The 14,189-nt window shown below is 38.6% G+C and overlaps 1 protein-coding gene across 6 annotated transcripts in view; it reads right to left on the reverse strand.

The window, feature by feature from the left end:
• fbrsl1 (fibrosin-like 1) overlaps positions 1-14,189 on the reverse strand; it is a 358,399-nt gene that overhangs the window by 290,609 nt on the left and 53,601 nt on the right. The gene's annotated exons all lie outside the window — the stretch shown is intronic.

Consider the following 14,189-nt stretch of genomic DNA (forward strand, 5'->3'; position numbering starts at 1 on the left):
TGAAGACACACTGAAAAATATTATATGCTGTCTAAGGATGAAAGTGCAGTACCAGCCATGAAATGAAATCTGTCAGCTATCAATGTAAGATGGATGGATGGATGGATGGATGATGGATGGATGGATGGATGATGGATGGATGGGATGGATGGATGGATGGATGGATGGATGGATGGATGGATGGATGGATGGATGGATGGATGGATGGATGGATGGATGGATGGATAGATAGATAGATAGATAGATAGATAGATAGATAGATAGATAGATAGATAGATAGATACATCTTTATTAATCCCCAAGGGGAAATTCACATACTCCAGCAGCAGCATACTGGTAAAAACAATATTAATTACAGAGTGATAAAAAACACAGTGCAAGTTAAAAACTGCAAGGTGGAGAGTTCAAGGCAGGTATAACAGACAATAACTTTCCATCCATCCATCCATTGTCTCCCGCTTATCCGATGACAATAACTTTGTATAATGTTAACGCTTACCCCCCCCGGTGGAATTGATGAGTCGCATAGTTTGGGGGAGGAACGATTTCCTTAGTCTGTCAGTGGAGCAGGACAGTGACAGCAGTCGGTCGTTGAAGCTGCTGCTCTGTCTGGAGATGATCCTGTTCAGTGGATGCAGTGGATTCTCCATGATTGACAGGAGTCTGCTCAGAGCCCCGTCGCAAACTGTCCAGCTCCGTACCTACAACAGAGCCTGCCTTCCTCACCAGTTTGTCCAGGCATGAGGCATCTTTCTTCTTAATACTGCCTCCCCAGCACACCACCGCGTAGAAGAAGGTGCTCACCACAACTGTCTGATAGAACATCTGCAGTATCTTATTGCAGATGTTGAAGGATGCCAGCCTTCTAAGGAAGTATAGTCGGCTCTGTCCTCTCTTGCACAGAGAATCAGTACTGGCAGTCCAGTCCAGTCAATTTATCATCCAGCTGCACTCCCAGGGTATTTATAGGTCTGCACCCTCTGCACACAGTCACCTCTGATGATCACGGGGTCCGTGAGGAGCCTGGGCCTCCTAAAATCCACCACCAGCTTCTTTGGTTTTGCTGGTGTTCAATTTTAGGTGGTTTGAGTAGAGCACCATTTAACAAAGTCCTTGATGAGGTTCCTATATTCCTCCTCCTCCTGCCCACTCCTGATGCAGCCCACAATAGCAGTGTCGTCAGCATACTTTTGCACGTGGCAGGACTCCGAGTTGTATTGGAAGTCCGATGTATATAGGCTGAACAGGACCGGAGAAAGTACAGTCCCCTGCGGCGCTCCTGTGCTGCTGACCACAATGTCAGACCTGCAGTTCCCGAGACGCACATTACTGAGGTCTGTCAGTAAGATAGTTCATGATCCATGCCACCAGGTATGAATCTACTCCCATCTCTGTCAGCTTATCCCTAAGAAGCAGAGGTTGGATGGTGTTGAAGGCGCTTGAGAAGTCCAGAAACATAATTCTTACTGCACCACTGCCTCTGTCCAAGTGGGAGAGTGATCGTATAGCATATAGATGATGGCATCCTCCGCTCCCACCTTCTCCTGGTATGTGAACTGCAGAGGGTCGAGGGCGTGGTGGGACCTGTGGCCTCAGGTGGTGAAGCAGCAGCCACTCCATGGTCTTCATCACATGTGACGTCAGGGCGAACAGGCCTGAAGTCATTCAGCTCATCAGGACGTGATACCTTTGGGTCTGGGGTGATGCAAGATGTTTTCCAAAGTCTCAGGGACTCCCCCCTGTTCCAGGCTCAGGTTGAAGATGCGCTTTCACATGAAATTTCACATGAAATATTTTAAGAGGCACAACAATAGCGTAGAAGTATTCATCAGTAACACTAAGAAACACTGCCTGTACTCTAAACTGAAACTGAAATAGCACTGCTTAGTAAACAAACAGAGACAATGTGTAGAAAACAACATCCGGGTTTGGCAACTGAAACCATGACGCATGAACTGTAAAAATGCATGCCTCAGCTCTTAAAGGTATACTAAAAGCAGTAGTATTACAAATCAATGCACCACATTCAGTCCTTCATCAAGACATGTCATCCTTAGAGTCAAAACTGAATATGACTCTGAATAATGACTCTGCAATGTGTTACAATGCATAAAGATGAGCTGTCACAAAATCCACTTATTTCTTGTCTCTTATGCACAGTGGTGACATGTAATGTAAGTGACCAATCATAGACAGCATCATTAGAATGTTCTGAAAACTATGGAATTTTTACTTAATATATAATAGTATTTTATAATTTATTACAAGTATTCAGTATATACAAAGCCATAACAGAACAACTATTAAACACAAGGAATAGAACTTAGTGTAACACAAGGATTAACTAAATGCAACTTACAGCTGTAAGTGCAAGAGGTCTCTGCACTGTCTTAAACAAGGACACCAGCATATTTTTTCAAGGTTAGAATGAGGGTAAAATGAGTAACAAACCCCCCCCCCCCCCCCCCCCCCCCCCCAAGAAAGCAGGGCTAAACTGATGGAATAGTCCAAAACACAACTTTTATAAAGCAGGTGCTGAGATAAACAGGAAAACCCATAAAACACCCCTCTTAACATCGTAAAGTTCACAACAATAATGGGAGAGTCGACAGGAGTCAGAAATCACTAGAGGTGTTAATTGACTGGAGGAGATAAAAAAAAGCTCTGCATATTAAGAGTTAGATGATATGATTTATTTGATGAGTTGAAGTAAGCAGAAAAAAAATATAAAAGCAGGTGAACTGTTTAATTGACTGCTCACTCCATGGACTGAGACATTTGTGCACAACTCTGTGCAAACAAAGAAATGTTCTGCATTGTCATCTTGGCTACGAGACAGCCTTTGTTGAAGCGGGAGGAAAGGCTTTTTCCACGACAAAACTCAGCTATCCAATGGTAATAAGCCCTTCACTGTACGTGACATGAAGTACTGGGATACTTGATAAAAACAGATTCACTCAGTTGTAAAGCGCTGGGCTCAACTCATGGTATAAATGTGGAAATTGTGTATTTTATTAATGAAAGAGAGCAGACAACAAGAAAACTTATGGTTTGATTGAAAAAAGAGTCATAAAACATGCATACACATGAAAAAGAGCATACTATTGTGTAGATGCATGCATTCATTTTGGTGAATGCACATTTACTTCTAGGAAAATGACAGAGTGTGTGTATACAACATAGATAAATATGCCATGAATATTCTCTCGGTGTCAATGTTTATATCAATATAGTCAAGTGAAAGTGAGGTCTATAAAGGCGTTAGCGGTTATAAATTAGGATGGCACTGGGTTTAGATGGTGATGCTTTGAATACTCAAGAGTTGTGTGTTAGGAAGTCTGTACCTTAACTTCCAATTGAAATTTACACGGAATTTCAAAATTTTATTTTTACATACAGATTCATTAAGCACTTTACCTTACAGAACACGGTCCTGCATATAATTAAGTGTGCAAATTGTATTTACAGATATTAGAAATTATAGAGCTCCAAAGACAACTAAAACTGCTGTTTGAGGAACAAGTTTCAGCTATAATGCCTTCAAACAGTGGAAAGATCAACCTGCTGATATTAGGCCAAATGCCTTAGGACTTGAAATTTACATAAAAGCTGCTAGTTCAGCTACTTATTTTAAATTAATATTGAGTTTTTGTTCTTGACTACAGTGTGGTAATCATCAGTAGATGTTTTCTTAATGGCCCTGACAAATTATTTTTCCAATTCTTGTCATAATATGGTGCCACTTCTAATTTAGTAAGGGGAAAATAGCATCACCTAGGAAAACAAATTATTTTTTCTATTACTATTCTCGTCCAACTGGCCTTAATTTATCACCATTAAGAAATAAAACTGAATATAAATTTTTAAATTTAAAAATATAGATTAGTAGTATGTACTGAGTTAATACTCTTTTAGATGCATAACCCTTTGCAGCCCTCAAAAAGTGTCCACTGAAAAGATAGAACAATACACTTATTTGAAAATAAAGAGCGAAGAAGTATGCCATAATATAAGGTCTGAATTCTCAGCTAGACTAAGACACAATTAACACCATCCCCAAAGTAAGAACCATTGCTAGTGCTCATAATGAAAGCTGTTGTTGCGTAACAGTAAAGCTCAAGCAGCTGTTCACAGAAGAATGCTGGAGGTCCAAATCTACGTGAAGGACACAAGTTACCACCTCTTCTGCACTTGTGGATTTCCACATAATAAACAGTCAGGTCTGCTTATTTTCAGTTTTAGAGCAAAACTCAAATGGGCAGGTATCAGAGTACCATTGGTTTATTATCTGCAGATCTACGAGTGCAGAACATGTGATAATTTATGATTGTAAGCAGTTAAAAGACATACTGCCATTGCCACCATCTTTGCCACAACCTTTCTAACATCCTTCTACAGGTAAGTGGCAACACTTGTAGAAGTCAGCAGGCAACAGAGTGCATAATCACTTGGGCCCACAATGGCTACCATAATACTGTATCTAAAACATTACTATCAGAGACAAGCTTTAAATTCAAACCCCTTCACAACTCACTTCAGTCTTAAAATACTGCACCACATGCTGTTTTTTACTGTATAATATTAGAATTCCCAGGAAGGGGTTGTGCAGCAGGCAAGCCAATGACTTGCATTTTCCTTCATTTTGTTTTCCTTTCCATGCTGCCCTTTACTTGATCCCAATCATGGAAGTGTCTGTCCTCTTCAGTACCATGGTGTTTCAACCTTCTTTACATTAAAAAAAAAATATATATATTTTCACTGAAAAATGTTAAGAAATGAGAACCATGGACCAAGTGTACTTCTTCATGCAAAGGACTATGAAAGGACCAAAGAAACTATGAACTCATGTAGATGAAGACAATAAGAGCTTTTAAAAAGCAGCTGAGAGAGACAATTAAGGCATCAGGTAATCCAAAGAACTCGACAGACATAAACATCTCATCTCATCTGTAAACGTTTTTACAATGTAGGGTATTAACTAGTCATATAGTATGTGAGGAAGATTAATATTTACTATGATGTCTACTTCTGTGAGTAAATGAGTGAAATCCAATCAATTACCTAAAAAGCTTGTTGGCACCCAGGTCCCTAGAACCTACTGTTCCACAAAAGAGGGGTCCATTTCCAGGTTAAAGGAATACTGACTAATTGGGATTTTCTGTCATTTCCCTCTAGCATTCACAAACTCTGATCTGTTGCTGTCATGATCTTGAGTCTGATGCACTTTTTGTGGTGAGGTGTGGGGTGAGCATATGGGGAGATATAGGGGAGGGGGTTAGAATATCTTCTTGACACACAGCGCCCCCTGCTGATATAATACAAGTCATACATTTTAAAAACAAGGCTCCAGACACAGGAGCATAACTACACCAAGCCTCTCAGTGGTATGCCTCTGACAGCTTAGATGCAGACAATCTCAAAAATTTCTAGTCCGAATATTTCTTCTCACTGATAAAAAGAAGTCTCCAAAGCTACACTTCACTTTGTGCTGTGTCCTGTGCTTTACAAAATCATGGTTAGTCATGTTAAAATGGTACACTTTCTTTGTCAGTCTTTGTTAGGTTTAGATACTTGTTCATGTGTGACATGTGACAGTTTTCCAATCCTGATATTTACTGCAAGAACACCCATAAGCACTGAATGTCGATATATGCATATTATGTTAGCATGCTTGTAATTTTTACACCCATTGGCCCAAAACTAGGTCTACATGGTGCAGCCATACTCATGTTCACATCATGCACCTTATTTTATACTTCACTGACCTCAAGCAAACAGAAGAGTCTGCCTTCAAAAATCAACAGATTGGCCCTTCTGACATTACAGAAATGAGCTGGGGTATAACAAAAAGGCATAGGGGATGCCAAAAGAAAAAATATATGGTATTTATGGAGACAATAACTGATAAATCAGGAAGCTGCCTCACACAAACAGAAAACAGGCAGAGGAGAAAACAATTCCTCTGACAAAGCATGAAACTGCTTTGCCCTAAACAAAGAAGCTCGACACAGTTAGTACCATCATAGCATATTTATCAGTGTGGCTTTCAATTAATATGGTTTTATTCAGTGAATGCTTATAAAGCACAACTACTCTTACAGGCTCAGAGCACACGTTTTAATACCAATAAACACTATTTATACTAATAAACACTTTTTAATACAAGTAAAATTTTCTTAAACAGTGAAGCACTCCTTTCAAGTCTGTCTATCACTCTGTCTACCCCATTCCTTTTCTCTGTCAGACACCTGTGTTTCTTAGCAGCCTTTTCAAAAACACCTGCTTCAACCAGCTAGGAAGACTAGAATTGTGAAAAATGACAATGCAAAATGGGAACCTCTCGACTCTCTGTCCCACTACCTGTTTTGGAAAGCAGTGTGCAGTTTTCCTTTTAATGGACTTGTCTTTTAACACTGCTTCTTCCAATGCACTGAAAAAAAAACATTTGCAAATATTCCCATGCAAACACGTTGGGTGATCTGTCTTTCTCTTTGTTTGCGGCCCGTGCAAAAGACTTCAGTATTTGCAAGTCAAAAAAATTTGTTTAAAAACACATAAACACACACAAATACACAAATGAACTGAAGTCAGTTGAAGGAAGTTGACCTTTCCTTATTTCAAGTGTTTGTGAATAGAGCAATTGCATAAACATTTATGACAGACGTAGAAAACTTCAAGAAAAAAAAAACAGTGGCATGCAATTCAACAAAGCAACATTAAACTTAGATTATGACAGTCTGCAGTGTATACGGAAAGGTGAACTGCAAAGGTTAAGAACTGAGGCCATCCAAAACTCAAACTTAACTTCAGCACTAGAACTGAATAAAGTTTCCATTGCAGTTTGGCTATGGTTTTCGGCAGTAGACACATGCACATTTTCACTTTTGTCCAAGAATCCTTAGCTTTGACTGTAAACTGATCTATAATAATAAAAGGCAAAGCCCTCACTGACTGACTGACTGACTCACTGACTCACTCATCACTAATTCTCCAACTTCCCGTGTAGGTGGAAGGCTGAAATTTGACAGGCTCATTCCTTACAGCTTACTTACAAAGTTAGGCAGGTTTCATTTCGAAATTCAAAGCGTAATGGTCATAACTGGAACATATTTTTTGTCCATACACTGTAATGGAGGAGGCGGAGTCACGTATCGCGTCATCATGCCTCCTACGTAATCACGTGAACTAAAAAACAAGGAAGAGATTTACAGCACGAGTCACACGCGGGAACGAAGGTAAATGACGTTAATTTTTGACTGTCTTTTAATACTGTGTAAGCATAACATATTAACACATGTGCAATTAAACGTGGTGCATTTACGGGGTGATTTCTCAGGCTTAAAAGCTCACCTTTTACTAAAAAGGTAAATGCAAAACTATTTTCAATCGGTTTATTGAAACGCTCCCGTTAAGGATTGCAAATAACATATTCGCGAGATAAAAAGAACGAAGTAGGGGGAAATGGAGGAAGAGCCGCGCGAACAGCTAAGAGCAAAAAATTAATTAAACAATTGAGAACGGGAGCGAGTTAAGCATACAAGCATGTTCATAAGGGAAAGAAAGCACGGTGTAAAACGTAAGTTTAAATTAAGTTTATAGAAACGCTCCCCGCTGCGGATTGCAATAACATATTCGCGAGATAAAAGTTTAATGAGAACACACGAGGTATAAAACGAACCACACGCCGTGGCGCAACGTTAGGGGCAACAGTTTCAACCATTCTATGATCGCTTCTCGCAACTGAAAGACGGCACATGGCGGATGTTAGCCGACTTGCTGACCGCAAACGTTAGGGGCTTCAACTATGGCGCTGACGCCACATCTCAGTGCCAACACTTTGCAGACTGTACTTAAAAGACACGGCCTCATCACTGGACAGTTAAAAACACCAATCAAACTAACGATGACATCAAGTATTACCCAATCAAAAGTAGGAAAGGAGGCATCTTCATAAAATGCGTGTGGGATGATTTGCATGAGACGCTGCTTTAAAAAAAAAAATGATAAAAAAAAATACGGGATAAATCCCGTCCAGTATTGATTCAAAACGGACGCGCAATTTCATTCTCAAACGCGGCACGATTCCGTATTTTAAAGGACGGGTGGCAACCCTACAGTGCCAGGTAACCACCCATACAATCAGATTGTGATTCAGACTAGGAATGCAATGAATGTAATTACCCCGATCTACATACAAGGCGAAAGTCTTGCAACATTCAAAGATGATGGTTTTGGGATAAGTACACCATACAACATAAAAGAGCTTATGAAGCCTTGAACCGAAAAAAGCAAGATCTCAGAGATCATAAAAAAAAAAATAGGAGGTAATGTCGTTTTACTCGCTGTAGATTTTAGTCAAACATTACCAGTTAATTCCACGAGGGAGACCAAGCAGATGAACTCAACGCGTGTTTAAAATCCATGCTTCTCCCACCGCCCTCGGTTATATGTCGCGTGTTCTCGGGTAGGGTGCACCAAAAAATGTATACATTTAAGCATGTAATGGGCAAAGAAAAAATGAAGGTATACCCGAAGACACTGCAGTAGTACTTAATTAACTTTACTTCTTAAATGTTAATGTTTTACTGTTTAATAATTTTATACGCTTCTTATATGGTTGTTCAAATTCTTTATCAAAATACCACTGACAGCGCAATGCACGATAACATGGAGTGAATACCCATACGCATCCGCCCACGGCTGCCCTGCTGTGCGCAGATAGGAGTTGATTCTACAATAAAATAAAATAAAGAGATAAAAGAGTAAAACAATCATCACCCATAAAGCGTGTGTGTGTGTATATATGTGTATATATATATGTTGATATGTGGATATGTATATGTAGTATATAGTATATTATATATTATATATATATATAATATAAATATATATATATATATATATGTAGATATTGTATATATATGTGTATATGTATATGTATATATATGTTTATATGTGTGTGTGTGTGTATTTTATATATATAAAACACAGCAACACTCATAACAATGACAACACAATTACATTGACAATCATGTTACGTTTATTTTTAAAATGTTTCCTTTTTTTTTTCATAACCTCTTTAACACACTACTTCTCCGCTGCGAAGCGCGGGTATTTTGCTAGTATACACATATATATATTCACGTGTATATATATATATATACACACACACACACACACTCACACACACAACATCTACTCGCTTCACTCACCAACCCCCAGATCTGCTGCTTGCGATGAATCGTGCTGTGCTTTTGGATAAACATAACTGTCTTTGGTATCTTTGTCTTTCGAAACTGTTATCGCTGACAATTCGTCACATGTTGGTTTATTATATATGCGAGTGTGATCTTCTCGGTTTCATATAGAAATCCAAGAAAACTTCTTTGTCTGGTGTTTATCAGATAAATTTTGTGTAAAGTGCGCTACTTTTGACGTATGGATTTGTATCCATTATTGGCTGTAGAATTTCTAATACGCCCGATCCGTTCAACTCTTTTGATTTCAATGTTGCATCTAATTGTGGTTTCTTTGAAATTAAACTTGTCGTAGCTTTAATTGTTGCACGAGCCACAGATTTTTCATAACGTAATGGTCCTGAATAGTGTAAATCTACATTTTGAACATTAACTGATGTGAACACGAACAGATTATTACAGATTCGGATATTTTGCCTGTAGTGTTTGCGGATTTCACTTTCACCAAATAACACATCTTTTATTTGTCGCAGATACGCCTCTTCATTGGGAAGACAACACTACCTTTTGCCTGATGGAAACACGAATTAGACGATCTACAAGTCCTCCGACTTAACATTTAAAGGCCGACAATATCTACATACTTCTGTCCAATATCACCTATGTCCATATAATCAATCTCCTTTTCGCTGTTCCGTTATTCACCGCGTAATAATTTCCGTTTGTTTGCGCTAATGTCGATGTTTACTATCACTTTTTTGAGACTTTCGAATTTTAGTACTTTCATTATCTCTAACCTGCTCCTGCATGTGTATCGCGACAATGTTTTTGAACCTCTTTATGACATTGTACTTTGTTTTCTACTCTTTGTCTTTTATTTCCGGCCCCGGGTGTGGTTATAATCTCTTTGCACAAAGTCTCATCTTGTGGAACTTGAAATTATCTTCTCTGAAGTCTCATCTCGTCCCAGGATTTTTTTATATAATAGATAATAATAACTATATGAATGAATGAACTGCTTTTAATGGGAATTTAGCTTTTCAATACTTTGAAAATGAAAATAGAAAGTTACTAAAAAAAAAACTAATCTGTGCAACATGTTTCCATACTAACCCTTCTTGAAATCTGCTAAGTATTTTTTAAATTTTTAGGCATCAAAAAAGGAGAAGTTATTATGTTAATTTCACAGTTTTTTTTTTTTTTTTAAACTGTGTGGTGGTTGGCCCGGACACAGACAGGCAGACACATTCATGTCACCCAACACACGTTTATTTTCCATTACGTACAGTGCTCACAAACCCCACAGTCCCCAAAGTCCTCGGCCACACAACACAATGCCTTTCTCTTCAGGCCCGACCTCCTTGTCCTCCTCCGACGTCGTCCTACTTCCACCCGACTCTTGTTTCTGTCTGAAGGGAGGCGGCCCCCTTTTATAACGCAACCTGGATTGTGCTCCAGGTGCTCCCTGGCAATCTTCCACCGGCACTCCCCGTTGGGGCGCCCCCAGTGTGGCGGAAGTGCCAGCTGCGCATCCCGGAAGCACTCCGGGTTGTCCCCTCTTTTCTTCCCGGAAAGTGCTGGGGTCCAGGGTCCTCATAGGCATTGGGGGTGCCCCCTGGCGGTGACCACAGGCCCCTATCAGGGTTGGGCTTCCAAGCCTGCACCCCGTGGTCCCCAACATAACCAGGGCGGTCGCCCCCCTCGTGGTCTGGAGGAGGCGCAAGCCCGCCTCCGGTCCCTCTCTGGGCGTCCCGGCTGGGTCGCCACCCCCAGCCATCTCTGACAACAGATAGATTTAATTCATAATTAAATTTATATAGCGGACTACAAAAAAATATTAGCCCTGGTGGTAGGCACAATGGAGCTGTCACTACTTAGGAAATACACCTGTTACAGTGTGGTTACTTCTCCTGATGCTTAAAACCATTAATACTCATTGCGAGAGGTGTGCGTCAACAGTAAACACTAAAAAACCTTAATTTTCAGTTTATATTCAGATATATTAAAGAAGGGTGTGGTAGGTTTAACGGTAATTCTAAAATTTGGTTGTGGGGTGGAGTGGACCTTGTGTCAAGCTGTACTGAATTTTATTTTTTTTTCTTTAAGTTTAACTCAGTGTCACCTACTGAGATTCACAAAGCAAAACACTACACATATGGCTACTTCGGGTCAGCCAAATACTACATAAATACTATAAAATGATAATGAAAATAACTGATCTGATACTTCAGGACTGGCTATGCTAACGTATACATAACAACAAGTCATCTGTCATTTTCTGTACCATTCAGAGGAAAATCTGATGACCTGAGATAAGACTAATAAACCAAGTAGAGACAATGTGTTTGAAAGCCAGTAAATAGTAACGTATATATGCCAACAACTACACTTTTTACCTTCAATAATATATTCCATGTACAGCTCTCCTAAATGTACAAGTTAGTGTATTTTTAGTTTGAATATTTATGAGCAATACTGTCTTATAAAAAGAGGAAACGTAACATTTAAATACAAAACTACAATACTTATAAAAATAATGAAATCAGATTATACTCGCCTTAAATAAAATACCTTACTTAGTGTTGAACGTGCGACTTACTACTTGCATTGAGCCCGCATCAAATGCCTTGTTTAAAAAGCATACCTAGCCCTGCAAAAGTTATTATAATTACTTTAACATTATACTACTGCTACACAAAATTACTCTACATGTTTGGTTTGCAGGAAAATGGAGCAGCAGCAGGGGAGGAAAGGCAGAAATTATAGGACATCATTTCACTGCAGGGCAGTCCGATGAACACTCACCACTGTGGCAATTGAGAGATCACTACTAAGATAAGATGCATATCTACCTCTGTATCGAGACAGAAAAATGAGCACTGAGAGAAACAGTCAAACAAATGCAAAGAGGAACTATGTCTAAATTACGTAAATCCAAGTCTCTGAAGGTTGTGAGACTGCATGTGCTAACCACTGCACCACCTGCACTACTGTCACATGTCAATTTTCAAATCAAATACCTTAAATAAAAGTGTTTGCTCTAATATGACTCAAGTTAGAAACAAAATGCAACAAAAATTACTCCAAATAGTACGCCTAAAATTGTGACTAAGTCTAAATCAAAAGCTAGTATCAAACACATCACTATAACAGAAACTAAACCTTTTAGACTTATAAAGTGTTTCTGGATTACCTCAAGCAAGATGTACAAACATAAAGCAGAAGAGTGAGGCTCAATGCTCTCACTGCCAAAGCAAACAAGTCTCTAACTAAGCTAGAGGTACTACCCTTCCATTTAAATACCAACCCTCTCCCATTAACTGTAGCCTTGATTCATTATACAGTAGTGGGCAAACTCTTAAGACTACCCAAAAAATATTGTTATTTTCCCAGGCAGTAAGAGATAGCATTCTATTATAGTAGAACAAATACAAACTGGACTGATATAATAAAAATTAACTGGACTCTCTTAGGTTTTCCAAAAACTTATTGGTAATGTACGAGTTGGCTAAAACAACACAAGTTTAAATTCCCAATCATCTCTCTTTAAAGCATCCATGGCATTCCTTGTATTTCTTACATATTACCAGCAGCCACAGCTGATTCATACTAGTATTAAAATGATGTAACGGAATGCTAACCACAGACGCTTGATGAGCCATTAAGAAATAGCTGAGCTAATAGAGTTGGACAGATATGAAATCCTGTTTTGTACTAATATGGCTAAATTCAAGGAGCAATCACACATCAAACTGCATTTTCAAGACGTGATGTTCAAGTTTTCAAGATGAAATTGAAAAAGCTGGGCCTGCCGAAGACAGAAAACATAATGGAAAAACCCAAAAGTTGTCTCTTCACCTGATGAATAGCGCTTGAATGTCACTTCCTTAAAGTATAAGTTTGGAATTTTTCAAGTCTAAGTTATTTCCTCAGATAAATGGTATATAAGTATTTGACACGCAAAATTGTGTCTCTACAGTTAAGTGTTTTCTGTAGACTGATTGCAGTCTTTCACAATAACTTTCACCCCATTCCTGGGTGGTTTTCTCTCAAAAGACCCACATTCACAGTGAATTGTTTATGCTATGTGCCTTGGTTTTGTTTTGATTTATTCCAAATTTATGTGAGAACTTGTGCAGCAAGTGAATAAAAAACACATCCTTATTGCAGGAAAAACAGTAGTTAGAATATGCAATAAAATTAATTATTTCAAGATCCCTTTTGTTGTCACAAGCATGCATTGGAAAACACTGAAGGCATGTCTTCTTTTATTGAAACTCAAAGCAGGGCGTATTTGGTAAGTTTTTAGGCTTTTATTTTTCTGGTGGTGCTTTATGCACTATTACCTATACTGTAAGGCACCAGAGAAGATATTTTAAAAAAATTAATAGAAAATGCTTAACATTAGAACACAATTTAACATTGTGCATATACACCATGCTTGTGAGGAAATAACTTTGAAATGTAAAATACAAATGTTATCCTTTATGGGACAGAAGAAATCCAATGAAGTGTATGCTCAGCATCTGGTAGAAAACAATTGGCAAAAAAAGATCAGGTTTCGACTGTGTGAACAAGTCTTAAGAGAATTGGTCTTGTAGGACATGATACTTTTCTTTAAGAAGGGTTTCTTAGCTATTAACAAGCAGAAGAGATTGTGATACACACAAGACCATAAAGCACAGTACAACTGCCAGTGGCAGAATGTCTTTTGGAGGTGAGGAGTTCAAATTTAACATTTTGGGGTCAGAAAGATGAAAGTAGAAGGAAGAAAAAATAATTCTTTTGGAGAATCTAAGCATTTGTAAAGTACTATATTTCAAACACATAAAAATATAACTCACATGAAACTAAAAAAAAAAGCATTTTAATTGTAAATTACTATGTAACAATGAAAACTCAACACTATATGTGGAAAAACTGCCTACAAGTTTATTAAATGACCAGCTCAGGGTCACCATATGCAGAATTTAATATATCTGAACCAGATAA

The sequence above is a fragment of the Erpetoichthys calabaricus genome, chromosome 18 (assembly GCF_900747795.2).
Source record: "Erpetoichthys calabaricus chromosome 18, fErpCal1.3, whole genome shotgun sequence".
Taxonomy (NCBI): domain Eukaryota; kingdom Metazoa; phylum Chordata; class Cladistia; order Polypteriformes; family Polypteridae; genus Erpetoichthys; species Erpetoichthys calabaricus.